The following is a 5,884-nucleotide window of genomic DNA, read 5'->3' on the forward strand; positions in this document are numbered from 1 at the left end:
AAGACGGATATGGGGTCCACTACCGTTCACATGATGGGTATGGGGTCCACTACCGTTCACGTGATGGGTATGGGGTCCACTACCGTTCACATGATGGGTATGGGGTCCACTACCGTTCACAGGATGGGTATGGGGTCCACTACCGCCCACAGGATGGGTATGGGGTCCACTACCGCCCACAGGATGGGTATGGTGCCCACTACCACTCACAGGATGGGTATGGCGTCACTACCGCCCACAGGTTGGGTACGGGGTCCACTACCGTCCACAGGATGGGTATGGGGTCCACTACCACTCACAGGATGGGTATGGCGTCACTACCGCCCACAGGTTGGGTATGGGGTCCACTACCGCCCACAGGATGGGTATGGGGTCCACTACCGCCCACAGGATAGGTATGGGGTCCACTACCGCCCACAGGATGGGTATAGGGTCCACTACCGCCCACAGGATGGGTATGGGGGTCCACTACCGTCCACAGGATGGGTATGAGGTCACCACTGTCCACAGGATGGGTATGGGGTCCACTACCGCCCACATGATGGGTATGGGGTCCACTACCGCCCACAGGATGGGTATGGGGTCCACTACCGCCCACAGGAAGTGTATGGGGTCCACTACCGTTCACAGGATGGGTATGAGGTCACCACTGTCCACAGGATGGGTATGGGGTCCACTACCGCCCACATGATGGGTATGGGGTCCACTACCGCCCACAGGATGGGTATGGGGTCCACTACCGTTCACATGATGGGTATGGGGTCCACTACCGCCCACAGGATGGGTATGGGGTCCACTACCGTTCACATGATGGGTATGGGGTCCACTACCGTTCACATGATGGGTATGGGGTCCACTACCGTTCACATGATGGGTATGGGGTCCACTACCGTTCACAGGATGGGTATGGTGCCCACTACCACTCACAGGATGGGTATGGGGTCCACTACCGCCCACAGGATGGGTATGGGGTCCACTACCGCCCACAGGATGGGTATGGGGTATACTACCACCCACAGGATGGGTATGGGGTCCACTACCGCCCACAGGATGGGTATGGGGTCCACTACCGTCCACAGGATGGGTATGGGGTCACTACCGCCCACAAGATGGGTATGGGGTCCACTACCGTCCACAGGATGGGTATGGGGTCCACTACCGTCCACAGGATAGGTATGGGGTCCACTACCGCCCACAGGATGGGTATGGGGTCACTACTAACCACAGGATGGGTATGGGGTCCATTACCGTCCACAGGATAGGTATGTGGTCCACTACTGCCCACAGGATGGGTATGGGGTCAAAACTGCCCACAAGATGGGTATGGGGTCACTACTGCCCACAGGATGGGTATGGCGTCACTACTGTCCACAGGATGGGTATGGGGTCCACCACCGCTTACAGGATGGGTATGGGGTCCACCACCGCCTACATGATGAGTATGGGGTCCACTACCGCCCACAGAATGGGTATGGGGTCCACCACTGCCCACAGGATGGGTATGGGGTCCACTACTGCCCACAGAATGGGTATGGGGTCCACTACTGCCACAGAATGGGTATGGGGTCCACCACTGCCCACAGGATGGGTATGGGGTCCACCACTGCCCACAGGATGGGTATGGGGTCCACTACCACCCACAGAATGGGTATGGGGTCCACTACTGCCCACAGAATGGGTATGGGGTCCACCTCCGCCTACAGGATGGGTATGGGATCCACCACCACCCACAGGATGGGTATGGGATCCACCACCGCCTATAGGATGGGTATGGGATCCACCACCGCCTACAGGATGAGTATGGGGTCCACTACCGCCCACAGGATGGGTGTGGGGTCCACTACCGTCCACAGGATGGGTATGGGGTCCACTACTGACCACAGAATGGGTATGGGGTGCACTACCGTCCACAGCATGGGTATGGGGTTATCTTGAGATGATTTCGGGGCTTTAGTGTCCCCGCGGCCCGGTCCTCGACCAGGCCTCCACCCCCAGGAAGCAGCCTGTGACAGCTGACTAACTCCCAGGTACCTATTTACTGCTAGGTAACAGGGGCATTTAGGGTGAAAGAAACTTTGCCCATTTGTTTCTGCCTCGAGCGGGAATCGAACCCGCGCCACAGAATTACGAGTCCTGCGCGCTATCCACCAGGCTACGAGGCCCCTATGGATGACGAGGCCCTGGAAACACAAACCGAAACTGTCTCTATTTTCCGCTTGTTACAACTTTTAATAAAGTTGTTACATGTTGGCTTAACGTGTTTATGACGTATTAGAACGTTGTTACAACTTGCTATATTGATTGTTATAACTGGTTAGGAGGTGTTAAAACTTGTTTGAACGTTGTACCAACGTCGTAGTTTCGGTGTGTGTTTGGCGGGGGATGACTAAGTTAATTCCCCAAATTAGATATCCTTCATATGAAGAAAGATTAACAAAGCTCAAGTTGCATTCACTGGAAAGGCGAAGTGCATAATAAATGAACTAAACTAAAGCTCACTCCAGCGCAACAATAGAACTCCCCAAATTTTACCTTCTGGACAATGTTATTAGAGAGAAAGAGGCGAGTACTCAAAAACGTTAATTAGCTTGGCAGTTGGTCTTTCCACAAATCCAGGCATTATGTCTCTCAATTCTTCGGTTTTAACTGATTTTGTCTTCATGTAAGGGTGGAAATTTGTAGATTTTGGAACTTATTGGTTCTTGGTTTGAGTCCCATAAATTCTTGAGTCCCATAAATTCTTGAGTCCCATAAATTCTTGAGTCCCATTGAGTCTTATAAATTATATTTATTTGATGTCTTTGTGAACTTCATTGTAGTCAATAGTTTGCTAACAAATACAGCCATTTTCTTATCTATATTTTTCCTATTTAAACTAAATGTTTCAGATTTTTTAAAATACAGTATTTTTTATCTTGAAGTTTGGAATATTATTGGTAAATGTGATGTTCAGAGGAGCATGGGAGGCATTAATGAACACATTCGAATGATAGAAAACAGTCAGGGGCCAGATTCACGAAAGCACTTACGCAAGCACTTACGAACCTGTACATCTTTTTTCAATCTTTGGCGGCTTTGTTTCCAATTATTTAACAGTTAATGAGCTCCGAAGCACCAGGAGGCTGTTTATAACAATAACAACAGTAGATTTTGAAGTTTTCATGCTTGTAAACTGTTTAATAAATGTAACCAAAGCCGTCTAAGATTGAGGAAAGATGTACACGTTCGTAAGTGCTTTCGTGAATCTAGCCCCAGGACATTTTTTTGGGGGGTCAATGGATTCACAGTATATATTTTAATAAGAGTGGCATTTACCATTTATTTATGGAAGTTCTCGTGTTTGCCAAGGCTCTTGTGAATGATCTTTCTGTGCACCTTCTTGACCATCAGCCCTCTGGTTGGTGCGTGTGTCTCCTTGTCCATTCTGCCTGGTCCGCCATCTTTAGTAGCAGAAGAGGCTTGCTTGTTGGTGCCTCCGTTCCTCCGGTTGTTTCCCCTCTGGCTCCGCGCCACAACGTCGGGTATGCGTCGGGATCTGGCCCGAACATAGACTCTTTGTAGCCGACGTTCCAGCCGACCAGTCGGTTTGAAGAGCCTCATTAGTGCTGACTGACTAATTCGTTGATACCGCTGACTTCGGGCGCCGACAAGACGCACCTCATACTCAGCGGGACTGTGAAGACATTATGAATGATTATAAAATGTTTGAAACCAAACTATCATATTGTAATTTTGAATTTAAGACAAACAATCCGTACACATTTTAGTATATTTTATGAACCACTTCTCTCTTGCCTTAATGTAAGTAGTATTAACTGTACTGTACTGATAGTACATAGGCAGTACTGATAGTACAGAGGCAGTACTGATAGTACAGAGGCAGTACTGATAGTACAGAGGCAGTACTGATAGTACAGAGGCAGTACTGATAGTACAGAGGCAGTACTGATAGTACAGAGGCAGTACTGATAGTACAGAGGCAGTACTGATAGTACAGAGGCAGTACTGATAGTACAGAGGCAGTACTGATAGTACAGAGGCAGTACTGATAGTACTGCCAGTACTGATAGAGGCAGAGGCAGTACTGATAGTACTGCCTCTGCTCTTGACCACATCTCTAACATAACCTCTCCACTTACTTCAGGGATAATCAGTGATAGGACCACAGACCATTACCCATCATTTCTCCTAACCAACATTAACAACCACCTCTAGATACAAGGAAGATAAGCTTTAAGCTGCACAATGAAACTTCTATAAGCAACTTTATTGCTGCTGCTGCTAATATCAACTTGGAGGCTGAATTAGGTGACATAGTGAACACCAACCCAGCAGTGCAAACATTTCTTCAGAAAACTCTGAACCATTATAACTCTCACTGTCCAATGCTAACGAAACAAGTTACAAATAAAAGGTTAAACACTCCATGGTTTACAAAGGGTATACTTAAATCTATTGATACCGCTTCCTGCCCGAAACGCTTTGCGTAATAGTGGCTTTAGGCATTGTATGTACTAGCTCTATCTAAAGCCAACAAACTTTGTAAAATCTCTTTATGTATGTACCTTACCTAAATAAAAATTATTATTATTATTATTATTGATAAAAAACATGACCTTGAAAAGAAGTATAGATTAGGAGTCGTCTCCAAAGAATTGTCAAAGATATACTCATCCATGCTGTCTAAAATAATTAGAAGAGCTAAAATAAAATACTACGAAAATAAATTTACCTAAATTAAGAGGAACATTAAGAAAACATGGAGCACTGTCTCCCAAATATTAGGATCAAAAGAGATTTTGAATAAAAAAATACAATTCTCCTATCCAGTCCATTTGGTCACCACTTGGTCCGGGAGACATCTCCCGTCACGCAGGGTGCAGTTGCGCCTCCACAGATCTCCAGTATCATCTTTTGATACTGGTAATGGCTCAAAAGGGCCACCACTTACGGGCTATTCATGCCCGTGCCACCTCTTGGGTGGCTTAATCTTCATCAATCAATCAATCTCCTATCCAATGACGATGGTGTGCTTTCGGCAACCCGTTCTCGCACTTTCTTTAAGTCAATATTGACTTATTGAGTAAGTGCATATGTGACATACTAATTTATTGTGAATATTTTAGTTTACCTTGAAAAGCTTCATAGAAAACACCGACCTTACTTAACCTTCTTAGTATATTAAGATAAGCATCTTATTGCTTCGTAATTACAATTATTACTTAACCTAGTATAGGTATTGGTTAAGTAATAATTGTAGTTACGAAGCAATAAGATGCTTATCTTAACATACTAAGAAGGTTAGGTAAGGTCGGTGTTTTCTATGAAGCCTTTCAAGGTAAACTAAAATATTCACAATAAATTAGTATGTCACATATGCACGTATTTAATAAGTCAATATTGACTATAAGAAAGTGTGAGAACGGGTTGGCTTTCGGCCTCAGACACTGCTATTGAATTCAATAGGTTCTTTTCAACCATTGGGTCATCCCTTGCTCATGATATTCCATCCTCACTCACTAATATTAAAGACTACCTTACAGGTAACTATCCAGAGTCTCTGTACCTAACTCCCGCTAATTTCTCTGATGTTAATGAGGTAATCCTTTCCCTTAAAACTAAGTCAAGTGCCCTTAATGAGATACCATCTCTAATTTACAAAAAAAGCCTCCAGATTTCTAGCTCCTGCCTAGAGCTAGAAATCCGATTGATTTCTAGCTGTTAATACAGCTAGAAATACAACTAGTTAATACAACCACCTCTAGATACAAGGAAGATAAGCTTTAGGATGCACAATGAAACTTCTATAAGCAACTTTATTGCTGCTGCTGCTAATATCAACTGGGAAAGAAATCCGATTGATTTCTAGCTCTAGGAAATTACT

This window comes from Procambarus clarkii, chromosome 1 (assembly GCF_040958095.1).
Source record: "Procambarus clarkii isolate CNS0578487 chromosome 1, FALCON_Pclarkii_2.0, whole genome shotgun sequence".
Classification (NCBI taxonomy): domain Eukaryota; kingdom Metazoa; phylum Arthropoda; class Malacostraca; order Decapoda; family Cambaridae; genus Procambarus; species Procambarus clarkii.